Here is a 13276-nt window from a genome sequence, read left to right on the forward strand (position 1 = left end):
GTACCCATATGTGTGAGTGAATCCAAATAAATTCCTATTGTGTCAATATCTTTTCTCCTCCATGGCCAATAGCAGCTCGTGCGGTGGGGGGTACATTAGATGCTTCCACCCCACAAAAGCGCACACACGCACGCATGTGTGCACATGGCTGCTTTTCCTGGCATGTAGTTTGGCCTTTAGAAAGTTGACAAGCGCTATCTGTGGCTGCCACCTGTCCATTTTTCACCTTGACAGTAAAGGAATTTGAAAACGATGTTCAATAGCCAGAAATGGATTGGGAAGGAAGCAGCTTAGTTCAGGTAGCATTTCCTCTCTTTTCCCAGCCTTTGACTGTTGCCATTTTATCACTGATGAGTTTTTGTGCTTGCACCTTTGCTCACCCGGCATTTGGACAGAACTTTGGGGTGGAAATCCAGGGCCCCTCTCAGCAGAATGAGGAACAGGGCCCTCCACGTGGGGCAGGACTGGCTTGCCAAATTTTTGATTAAGTGAAGTAATACATATTGGCATCTGAAGAGCTCCCCCTCCCCACAAAACCATTCAGGGTGCAATCCTATCCGGATGCCCGCCAGCCTCCGAACTCAGAGTGTGTACATGAAAAAGTGGCGAGATGAGTGTGTGTGTGTGCACTTGTACCCAAAGTGCATATGTGTGAGTGAACATGGGGGCTGATGGGCATCCTATACAGAATGGGAGGAGTGCAAAGGTGGTCATCACCTCTGCACTTCTCTTGCTCTGCGTTTTTGCTAGATGGGCATTTTTCCCAACTAGCTAGTGTTCTGTGGAGGGGGAGGGAAGGAGGCTGGGGAGGGCTGGAATAGCTCATATCCCTGCTTCCCAAGTCCCCTCCCCTCCCCGCCCACTGGCATACCCCCTTTCCAACCTATCCAAGGTCACTTTTGCAACCTCGGAGAGGCAGCCAGCATGGTTCTCTCCGTGCCAGCTGCGAGAGGAAAGGAGGGGCTGTGTCAGGGTGGACACTGAGCCCATAGAATCCCAGAGTAGTTCTGATTCTGAGGAAGAGCAGTCGCTCCTGGGAGAGGAGCGTGCTCCTCTTTCCCAGGGCCAACAGTTGACGGAGATTCCTCCCACCAGCATTCCTGGCTTAGATAGCAGTCCTGGGAGTGACAGAGCGCAGGAAGCAGATTTGATGGACGCGCGACGTCGACACAGAGAGCGGTGCCAAATGGAGGGCGCAGAAAGGAGGCGTAGTGCTCGGTTGGTGCGCAAACAACAGTTGCGCCCAGAGGATCCAAGGGAAAAGGGGAGGGACTCTCCCTAGTCCTTAAGTTCAGGGGTCTGCCAGTAATTCCCTTTCAAATGGGGACCAACTGTTCCAACGTAGGGCATAGGTACTCTGCTGCTCATATCTAGTTGCTAACAGTCGAGTTGTTAAGTTGTAAAAGAGGAATAAAGCTTTGAAAAGAATCCCTTTGTCTGTGTCTGGACTTGGCTACTGGATTAGACTGAGAGAGGCCTCCAAAGGGCCCTTGACAGGTTGTATAGCTCAGACTCCTGGGTCTGAGGTCGGAGCGCTGTCTCCTACCTTAGATCCAGGAATTTGAACTATCCTATTCCCCCCCCCGCCAATGCTGTCTAGGGGCCATAAGATTGCTCTCCTCATCACCTAACCACACCATTGAGCCTGGAAGAGGAAGCAGAGAGGCTGGGGAAGAAAGCAGTCAATTAGTTAGTTAAGGCATTGTTTCTTCCTCTCTGTGCTCTTTCTTCTGCTCTGCTTTGGCTCATGTTCATGATGCTCTGCTCGGAAGCCTTAGCCTGAGCCAGAAAGAGAAAGGTGAATCATGCCAGTACAAGCCCTGAATGAGTCAAGTGACAGCAGAGTAGGGCAGAGCTGTTACTGTGTGTCGTCATCTACCCTGTGTGATGGTTCCATGTGCAGGAGGAACACATGTTTTTCCGGTCTTCATGGCTGTTAGCAGCAGGACTGAGTGCTGCCCAAGTCGGGGGGAAACAAATGTCCTAAAACTGGGCTTTCTAAAGTGGGTAATTAGAAACAATACAAGAGACAGAGATTAGAATAACTGAATATATTTTGTTACCAGCACAGAAAGAGCATACACATAGGCGGCATTCAAATAGGACTGGTGAAAGGAGGAAAGGACTAAGACAGATGGTGTGATGTGCGAGAATAAAGGCAGGAGTTTAGGGGGGGACACAGTCCTTTGATATCTGCTGTGATCTGGGAGATTGTTTTGCAGACCAGAACACTGAAGTTATAGTGCCTGTTTGTTAGGGATTATGAATCATTAAGCACCCTGGCCTACAATGTACATTCCATTAAGGGCACAAAGAGGTGATAATGGGGATGTGAAGGCTGACCAAGGCTTGTTCTGTTCTCTTGAGCCCCACCTTTCTGAGTTCAACATAATAAAAACAGAGCTGGAGGGAAAAGAAAACTAGGGAAGGTGAGTATGAGGCTAGAGGAGGTAAGCTGCCTGTAGGAGATCATCTTCTCTCTAGAGAGAAACTGAATTTTACTTGAAAGAATTCCTTTCTAAGACCTTGGCTTAGGGGAGGGGCTTTCCCCTAAGGTCCAAAGAGGGGCATGTGGGTATCTAGGTACTAGTGTGCTTGCAATGGGTGGTGAACTGCAAAAAGGGCAGAATGCCAGAGGGGAAGTCTGCGTGCGAAGTCTGGGTGTAGGTCCCTAACCTTAACCACTGCTAATGAGTGTTAATGTATTTACCAGTGGTGGCAGTGCCTTAGCGTGGAACTTTCCCACTTTATGGCCACTCAGGTGTGTGCCTTGGTTGGCTTGACTAGGTTAGGGACTCAGCAGAGGATGGCCTCTGTATATTCTCAAGGTCCCATGCATAGGAGTGAAACCCCCACCTATTGGGATACACTAAAAAAGGCAGCCCATATGCATCTGCTTTGTTATCCTGCATGCCCAAGCTTTTACTGGACATACCTTACCTGGGCCATGTGGAGGTTTCTAGAATCAAGGCTTTGGGAGTATACTTAAAAATAAAAAGGCAGCAAAGCTTAGCTCCCTGGTTACAGGAAGCAGAAGGGAAAACGGTGTTCAAATGAACTAATTTCCTTCCTCAGCCATGCCTGCCTTTCTCCAGAGCCAGCCGCCCATCTAGACGACAGAGCTCTCTTGTTGTTTTTCCTTGATATCTGGTCTACTGCCTCTAGACTGGGAGGTTACACATAGCTGTTGTGGCTAACAGCCATTTTGATAGGCCTCCCATCTATGAATTTTCCAAACTTTTTAAAAAGCCCCATAAGCTATGGTTTTTATGGACCCCTGGGAAAGAGACCATAATTATTCTCCAACCCTATCCTCACCTCAGAGAAAGAACAACAGTGCACTTCCTCCTCCCTACAGCTTATTGCACTGTAAGAATGTCACCACTTCTGAATTTGACATTGGGCAGAATCCAAGGGGACACCCCTGCCCCCGCCGATTCTCTTCCACCAATACTGTTGCACAAGTGGCCCCTGCCACTTGCACAAAGGCAATTTAGCACTTCTGGGGCAACCCAAAATGTGCAAAAAGTCTTGTTTCTGGAAGGAGACAGGTTGGTGGAGCTAAATCTCCCTTGTATAAGCACTGGGTCCCGCTTGCACAATGGAATTGGTGGGACCCACCAGTTGCGGAAGGTTGAGGCGGAAAGAAATCGGTGGAGCCTTGATCACACCACACCCATCCCTTCTTGGCAAAATGATGAAAGCGGAACATATGTCTTGCAGGACCTCTTGTATTCTGAAAATGGAGTCTGGTATATCAAGATACTTGTTTTAAAAATGTAGAGCTGATTCTGTACCAATAGCTATCTGAAGCATATGCCTTTCCTAATGGACAATATATGGACAAATGAATGAAATCATCTTTGTGTGGATGTAGTCAAGGCAGAGCATCAGTCCATATTAAATGTTGATATGTTACACATCACACAGAGTTTCATGTAACTCTCCCCAGAGTTTCAAAATAAAACAAAACCAATGCAACCTGCAACAACATGTTGCAGTATGGAGTGCTCTTATTCAGATTGCCAGCTAGTTACCCATGCCGTCTTCCTGGAGACTCCCTCCCATTTGCCTCCCCATGGTTTTTCATCCCCCCTGCAACAGTAAGTCAACATACTATGCCTCAATCATCATAGGGCTCTTTGTCAGGTTTCTCTCCTAAAACATATTTTTGTACTTCCCCAAGCCTGCTGATACCTAGCTGTTATGTGTAGATGGTGTCATTTTCGATGAGTTCACTATTAGTATGTAGAATCACGTAGAAACCAGTCATTTGAGTGGAGGAAGGGCAGGTGCTTTACCCTTTCTGTGCCAGCCATTTTAACCTCTCGAAGAGCTTTTCTACACGAGGTTGTTGATCGGCTGTCAATCCGATATATCTATTTTCAGTTTTGTCACAGAATTGAGATCCAAGCACTAAATGAAGAGTATTTCCTTTTTCAGCTACATAACCTCTAGGTGGCACTGTGGTATAGTGGAATAGTGCAAATGCACAAGAGGAACTTGCACTTCCTTTTGCTTTCACGATTAAATGTCATATTTTCCCTGCTTAACAAAACTCACCAAAAGTGCTGCTTAGGCACAGAAGAGAAACTGCAGGGTCATGCCATCATCTAAAGAACACATAAACAACTGTGATTAGGGAATGGCAAGCACATGATAGATGCCTTGTGTAGAAAAGCCCATAATCACCTCTTCAAGCTGCTTTTCTTCCCACAGAAGGAAATATGTGGGAAGCTCTATCACTTCCCCTGCTTTACCCCAAAAGCAGCTTAGGGTCAATTTTGAGAAGAAAATTGGTCAGCAAAGAAAGGATTTAAGGATCTTTCTCCACCTGTCTACCCTTCCTGACTCACCCCTCTCACCCACCCATCTTTCGTGACCTCTCTTGCCTGTTGTTCTTCTGCTCCTGATTGTAGAAGGCATTGGATCCTATTGACTGATTGTAACTGCTGAGTTATGTGAGAATCTGTGTATACAATGTGCACTTTCGCTCTTACTAGGCCAGAAACCAGAGTTACTTAAGGTGGATTTGTCAAATAAAAATGCATATTTAAATTCAAATGGAAACGTTATGGAACATCATGTGTGAAAGTATATATTCATGTAAGTATGCACAGTTTTGATTGATTGATTGATTGATCGATTGATTGCATTTCTATATCGCCCCATAGCTGAAGCTGCCTGGGTGGTTTACAGAAGTTAAAACATTAAATACAATATAATTTTTTTTAAAGCCATTTACAAAAAAGCACATAAAAGCACACAGACAATATACACAAACAACATATAACTAAGAACAACATTGAACTATCAGTCATAACTAAAGACACATCCAGGACCGATTAAAATTTATCTTGTGCTGCCAGATGCCTGGGAAAAGAGATAAGTCTTAACCTGGTGCCGAAAAGATAATAATCTTGGCACCAGGCAGACCTCATCAGGGAGCTTGTTTCACAGATGAGGGGCCACCACTGAGAAGGCCCACTCCCTCATTGCTGCCTTCTGAGCTTCCCTTGGAGGAGGCACTCAGAGGAGGACCTTAGATGCTGAACGTAGCGTATGAGTAGGTTCATCTCAGGAGAGGTGTGCCTTCAGGTACTGCGGTCCCAAGCCGAGTAGGGCTTTATAGGTTAAAACCAGCACCTTGAACTGAGCTCAAAAGCATATAGGCAGCCAGTGCAAGTGTCATGTTCCCTTGGCCCCCAACTTCCTCATGCACACACACAAGAAGAGAGGCTTCAGTCTCATGCCTTTAATTCACTATCAACAGGTTCATTACAGATGCAAATCCTCGAAGACTCTCAGACGACAAAGGAATGACAACAGGGGATCCAAATGGGAGCTGCGGTATTGCCAGCAGTTTGAACACGGACTTGCTGGCTAGAATAACTTAGGGAGGGAAATCCTTCCCTTCCAGTGATGCTTCCCTACGTTGGCCCTCACGCATCACCAACTGGGTCGACCGTCTGAGCTCCGCCTTTAAGTTTTCCCACTTTACTCTGCACTGCAGTCTAGCATCCCCCAGGTAACACCCCGTGCTCTCCTCCTCCTGGGTTCTGATGGGGGGGGGGTTCAGACCCAGCCATCTGGGTGTTTAGCATCCTGAGAAGCATGCCTATCCATATATCTGAACTCGCTCGGGAAGATGCCTCCCCTGGTTCTGGCTGTTCCCCTTCTGAATCTGAACTGCTAACTATCTCCATATGCTCAGAATCAATCCTGACAGCAAGTGGGCCAGAGTCCGTCTTTTATGTTCGGACCTTCTGGTCCCTGTTAGCAATCTGGCTGCTGCATTTTGCATGAACTGCAGCTTCCGAACTATCTTCAAAGGTAGCCCCACGTACAGTACATTTCAGTAATCTAGCTTGGAGGTTACCAGAGTATAGACAACTGAAGCCAGGTTATCCCTGACCAGATAAGGGCATAGCTGGGCCACCAACCAAAGTTGGTATAAGGCACTCTGTGCCACTGAGGCCACCCGAGCCTCAAGTGACAAAGATGGCTCTAGGAGGGCCCCCAAGCTATGGACCTGCTCCTTCAGGGGGAGTGCAACCCCATCCAGAACAGGTTGAACACCCTCCAGTCAGCAGAACCACCCTCCAACAGCATCTCAGTCTCCTCTGGATTGAGTTTCAGCTTTAGCCCTCATCCAGTTCATTGCTGCAGACAGGCACTGATTCAGCACATCCACAGCCTCACCCGAAGAAGATGAAGAGGAGAAATAGAGCTGTGCGTCATCAGCATACTGATGACAACGCACTTCGAAACTCTGGGTGACCACACTCAACCATTTCATGTAGATGTTGAACAGCACGGGGGACAAAACTGAGCCCTGTGGAACCCCATATTGGAGAGCCCACAGGGCTGAGCAGTGCTCCCCAAGCACCACCGTCTCGAGCCGACCCTCCAAGTAGGAGCGAAACCACTGCAGCGCAGTGCCTCCCGCTCCCAGCTCAGAGAGCCGTCCCAGAAGGATACCATGGTCCTGGGTATCGAAAGCTGCTGAGAGATCAAGGAGAATCAGCAGGGTCACACGTCCCCTGTCTTTCTTCTGACATAGGTCATCATACAGGGCAGCCAAGGCTGTTTCTGTGCCAAAACCTGGCCTGAACCCCAATGGTTTATCTTTTTAAATTTAAAAATACATGTAGGCATGATCCAGACCTCCCCTCTCCTCGTAGAGAGCGAGGCCATGAAGCCCACATATGTGGATGACAGGAATCTGGGAATGAAGAATGGCTAAAGATGGATATGGCTGCAGGTTTCCAGGGCAGGAGATTCCATCCTTCCTGCCTGCTTCCAGGCTACCCTACTGTCACTCACTGCCAGTGGAGGCTGGTGGCTCCAATATCAGTGGGGCAGTGAAACCTTGGATAGCTCCTTTAGAGTTCTGACTGGTTCCAACTGAAATCCAGAGTGGGTTCACCACCCCACTGACATCAGAGCCACCAGCTTCCACTGCTGCTACTGATCCACAGAACTGAGCTACATGAATATGGCAGGGAAAGGGCAGGAATCTGCATGGGCCAGTCTTCCCAACTTTTTCATTGCAGCCCTTCCCTCCCTCCCCCCGTGCCTCCACTCACCATTTCTTCACTTCTGGCTTCCCTCCACAACCTTTTCTCTCTATGCATGGAGTGGTGGTGGGGATAGGAAATGTGGATCATGTTCATAGGGTTATTTGGGGGTTGTTAAAAGCCTGGTGTCTCAAAACCTGGAGCCAAAGGTGTCAAATCTCACACTGACACCCTGATGCCAGGCATCTCTTGGACATAGCGAACTGCTGAGCCTGGCAAGGCTGAGACTACAGAAACCATAGGGGAAACTAGTCCACAAGACGGTTGTGGTGAGAGGAGTTCTGGAGACTGCACAGATCCATCTTTCCTGACTCTGCCAGAATACTTCATAGACTAGGGAATTTGATCATACAAAATTAGGTGATTATACAGGGGAGATATCTGAGCAAACGCCAATTATAAAAACAAGAATTTCCTACAGGAAACCACAGCAAGGTTCCCCCTAGGTGTCTAGCAGATGTTTGCCTGTTTGTTTATTATACTGTTGGAAGTCATTATACACAATGACTAGGACATAGCCAGAGACTCCTCTAGAAGGTGAGAGACATTTTGCCAAAAGGACATGCCTCTCTCCCATTTTGCCAAAACGACATGCCTTTCTCCTTCCACCCCCCGATCTAACTAAGGATATGGTAATCTAAGAGCTTTTCTACATGAGGCATTTATTGTGTGCTCATGATTCCTTACAGTTGTTTACGGGTTCTTTAGACAATCTCGTGATCCTCCAGTTTCAGAGAGCTTTTTAGAACATGGAAAATGGGGTATTATTTCTGAAAGCACTGTTTCTGCTTACATATTTGCACTATTCCACTATAGCACAGCTTCACCTAGAGGTTATATAGCAGAAAAGCAGGAGAGGAAAAGCCCTTTGTGTAGAGTTTGGATCTCAATTCTGCTATGAAACCAAAACTAGATAAAGCTATTAACAGCTTCGTATAGAAAGGCTGTAGCTGAATGTGGGCTAAACTAGATGCTATGTTAAATACATAGTATGCAACTGATCCTCACCATTTTGTTTGCCTTAGTGTAAGTGCATGAGTGGATCAGAACCACTGCATCTGAGTAGGGGAAGTTTAAAACTTTCCATCCAGCCAGTCCCCTCCTCCCCACAAATTCACACACACACACACACACACACAGACGACAGGCACTAAAGAAAGAAAGAAAAACTCCATTGCCACTAATTGAGCGGGGGGGGGTCTTCTTTTTTTAGTCATGGGGAGCAAATCTTGTGGGGTGGGAAGGTTTAAACCTCCTCTACCCATCTGCTGCAGTTCCAATCAAAATGGTGAGAGTTTAATGTAGTGTATAGGTTAGCCTTGTGTGTCCAGAGAGGGCCGATCTACATTGCGCCCGCCATCGCAATGAATTCGGTGTCCCATCGGGTTAAACGCTCTCGCATTAAAACGTGATTATTCACACTCATCCACTTTCCCCGTTGCAGTGCTTCATCGAATGCGCAAGATCGGTTCACACTCGAACGCTGTGCTGTTTTCCTGCTGTTTCCTGCGTGCGCTTGTCTGATCTCGGATGCTAAGCGGGGTCGGCCCCGGTCAGTAGTTGGATGGGTGACCGCCTGGGAATCAGGCTTCCTGCACTGAGCAGGGGGTTGTTCTATCCCTTCAAAGGAGACTAAGTTTTACCCCCTCCTATCCCCCACTCCGGATGTTATTTAAAAAATTAAGTCATTATCCTTGCAGAATTGGGGCTTCTCCGCAATGTTTTTTTTTTCTGATCTTCAGAAGATCAGAATTCAGGCATGATCTTCGAAGATTCGAAGTTGTGATCCCACTTAGCTTCCGAGATCAGACAAGCGCACGCACATCCAGCCCTTTGCTTGTTGCTGAGGAAACGGGGGCTGCTGAGGAAGCTATGCGATAAGTAGCCGGAAGAAGACATGGGTCCGTCGAGAGCTGTGATTGGACAGGAGGGAAATACAAACACTGCCGTATATGGACAGGCGGGGGAGGGGACTACGACCAGGTATGGTAGTGAAGGCGGAAAATCAGAGCACATTAAGGGGAAATCCTGGGATATTAGGGTATTGAAAGGGGGAGCACGGAAGCAGGGAATTCCAGTTCCAATTCAAGGCGGATACTGTGTAGTGTGAAAGGCGGGCGGTGAAACCTCATTGGAAGCAAAAAAAGGCGGTAAGTGTAGATCCAGCCAGAGACTCCAGTTTTTGAGACAGAGACTGAAAAAAGACACAGAGACAGCTGAGTGGGGGCTCTATGAGCATCTTAGGATGCTGGCTGTCTCCCTGGAGATCTGATGTGGAAGTAGTGGATTTTGGCTGTCCGCTGAAGTGTTTAAGCTGTGCTTACCTATGCTCAACCTGCTGTACTTAAATGCAAATATTACAACATGCTAATAAGCCTCCAGTGACCTTTTGCTAAAAGAAATCAAACCTGGGTATGCAATGCATCCCTGCAGTGTCTCAACGCTTAGAGTCCTGGGGTAAGCATAATATATATATATGGCTTCACAAGAAGGCAGGGCTAGAGATATGCATTTCAGGCCTGAATTCCAGCATGCAGTTCTCATTAGATCCCAGGAAGTGCTTAAAATCATACCATTTCAGATATTTGTTGCAAGAAGGCAGTTTAAAACGTGCATAGCTCATTTGCTTATGAGAAATTCATATGCCCATTTTCAACCACGAGTTATTTACAATAACTTTTTTCTGTATGGAAAGGGTCGTGGGGAAAGTCAGGGTCCCTGATCAAATATACAGTAGTGTGTGAGTTGGCTGTTTCACAAGTTATGCTGAATCTTCATAGGAGGCAGGAGTGAGGACAGCAGATGCGATCGTACCACCCTTTACCTGTATCTATTGTAACGTGTGAAGAGGGTTCATATGCTTAGGGTGCAATCCTATGCATGTTTAGACAGAAAGAAGCCTTACAATTTCCAGCATTCCCCAGCCAACATGCTGGGAGTTGTAGGACATTTTTCTGTCTAAACATGCATAGGATTGCACCCTAAGCATATGAGGATTGTATTTATTTATTTATTTATTTTGTTTGTTTGTTTGTTTGTTTCATTTCTATACCACCCAATGCCCAAAGCTCTCTGGCCGGTTCACAAAAATTAAAGCCAAAAAGCACAGGATAAAACAATATAAAAGCATTAAAACCACAATATAACAATACAACCAGAATAAAACCTAGCAGCAATGCAGAGATTTAAAATACAGATTTAAAACACCAAAGCTAAAAGACTAGGAAGCTAAAATGCTAAAATGCCTGGGAGAATAAAAAGGTCTTGACCTGGCACCAGAAGGAATACAATGTCGGTGCCAGGTGATCATGAAGCACCACTTACTTTACTTCAGAGACATACTCCGGGATTTAAGCCAGCAGCACAACAGTGAAGTACACATGAGTAGTGCTCTGTGATCCTCTTCCATGAATTATGAGCATGTTACAACGGACACACCTAGGGATAACAGATGGAAACACATTTTAGTAGATGGTCAACATTTTATTCTTGTCAGAGCTCCAGTTGAAATGAACTATGAAAAGTTTCAGTTTGTCAGTCATTTTTTAAAAGTCCGTTTCAGTAATTGTTTACTCATTCATGTATATAGATCCAAGGAAAAAAACAAACCAGAAACAAACTGTCACTGACAGTTGGGCCTGAGATAACTGAGATTCTGCTTTGATCACAACTTGATCGATGTGAATCTTTCTCTGACTGATAGCCTCATGTTATCACAGTGGGCTGGCAGCAGCAAGGAGTAGAAGGATTGAAATGTTAGGAGAAAAATTGTCAGTGCTTTTGTATCCCAGCCAGAGAGATTAGCTACTTCAGAAGGGAAAGCATACATTTCCAGTTCTGGTTTGTAAACTTGGACAGTTTCAAGAAGCAGACAAAAGAATGGCCCTGTGGCTGATTATGATATATATGTGGCCCTGAAGGGTAGTGAAACTCCAGATGCACTAGGTAAGATATAAAAATCTGATGGGCTTTAAGGGAGCTGTTACACGTTCTTTTGCTAGTACTGAGAAGTACACACAAGCAGAGGTACTAATACATGATGGAGTTCACAGGGTGATGTCTGAATTGTTTTCCTAGGAACAGGAAAAGAGAACACGTAAGAGATTAGCAGAGCCCAGTTCAATTTGCACACTGTGTCAACTTCTTAACTTTCACCCACAAAAACAGAATAAGGGAGAGCTGATTTTCAATCTGATCCTATGCGCTGAAAATTATAAGTGGTAAGTAGGTTAGTGGGGGAAGGATGCCATCTTGTCCTTCACCTCCAGAAGCAAAACATAATGGACTGCACTCTCTCTCACACACACACACATACGCACAGAGAGAAAGAGAGACTACCAACATATCTGGGATTTTTGTGACAACAAACAGGACATTTACCTCAGCCGCTTCTAATTCCTTGTAAACACTAAGTCTTGGGTCATTCGCTCCCTCTTTCCAAGCTGGACTTTTGTTTTCTTTCGCCCTTCCTGCCTTTAAGCAAAAGCTTTAATTTGCTGCAAACAAATGCCCGTCCTCCCACTCCTGACTTGCACAACCTCATCAATCTATCTCGCTGCTGTCTCTCCTTGTTTGCTTGCCACTTCTTTTCAAGACTGAAAAATTTAGCATGCTAACTAGTTTTAAAAAAATAAAAATGGGCACATTACATATTTTGCATTCCTGAGTAGCATTCTGTGAAACTCCCAGCTGGAGACGAAGAGGCTCTGGAATCCTGAGTCACATAATTCCAATTGCCTGCTATTATAAAGGGATTGACAGAAGGATGAATAAATATATATAGCCTTCCTCCTGCTTTCTCACCTATATACACACACACAAAATAAAGCAGCCTTCCCAACCTCCAGGGGTTGAATCCTGATTTATACTGGATCAACTGTGCTGATGGAAGTGGAATTCCCTGCCCCCTCCTTCCCACAGTAGCCCCTCCAGCCCCCTGAAAATGCCACACAGAGAGTCAGGAGACTTTGCTGGATAGGGTGAGCTGTGGGAAGGAGGAATTCTCAAAAACTGGACAGAGGGGTCTTTTTGTTCTCATGGAGGCAAATCCTGGATCCAGCCCCAGATGTTTTAGACTACAACTCCCAGCATTTCTAGCCATTGGCCATGCTGGCTGGGGCTGATGGGAGTCAAAATCCAAAATATCTGGAGGGTATCAGGTGGGGGGAGGCATAAAGAAATCAACAGCACAAAATGGAAAAAGGCCTCCAGCAGTTCTTCTGCATCTTCTGAATTACTTGTTCTGCAGCAAGCTACAGTACTAAAGGTTTTAAGCAACTTTATCAAGAGAAGGAGCTCTCCTTTCTCTCAAGCGTACTTTCCAATCAGTCCTGACAGCATGTTGACCATTTATTACTGCAAGTTGGTGTTTGGCTTTAAGAGACAATGGGCCAGTTAGCATGATCGCTGCAGCCCAATTTATTATTACATTCTAACATTCTAACGTTTATTTAATACATTTATTATTACATTTATTTAAGCCACAGTGGATTGCGGCACATGCTAGTGGCCATTGTGAATATTCAAGCTGAGGTGGGCAGCATGGGCTGTTTTGGGGTTGGAGGTGGTTTGTTAACCACAGCAACAACCCATCCTCATCAGGTTCGAACATCATGATAAGCTGCAGCAACCTCCCCCTGTGGCTTGAATATTCACAATGGCCACCAGCATGCGCCATGACCCACCATAAGCCACGG

The 13276-nt window shown here is 46.0% G+C and overlaps 1 long non-coding RNA gene across 1 annotated transcript in view; it reads right to left on the reverse strand.

Moving 5' to 3' along the window:
* The window catches only part of LOC146348580 (uncharacterized), a 29096-nt gene extending 16777 nt beyond the window's left edge, over positions 1-12319 (reverse strand). Inside the window, exons 1-2 of the long non-coding RNA XR_014789932.1 lie at positions 11961-12319; positions 10905-11018 (exon numbers count right to left, since the gene is read on the reverse strand). This is a non-coding gene — a long non-coding RNA (uncharacterized LOC146348580). The remainder of the gene's footprint in view (positions 1-10904; positions 11019-11960) is intronic.
* Between the last annotated feature and the right edge of the window lie 957 nt (positions 12320-13276).

Source organism: Heloderma suspectum, chromosome 4 (assembly GCF_057233095.1).
Source record: "Heloderma suspectum isolate Gila_16-S chromosome 4, 16-S_ref, whole genome shotgun sequence".
NCBI lineage: Eukaryota > Metazoa > Chordata > Lepidosauria > Squamata > Helodermatidae > Heloderma > Heloderma suspectum.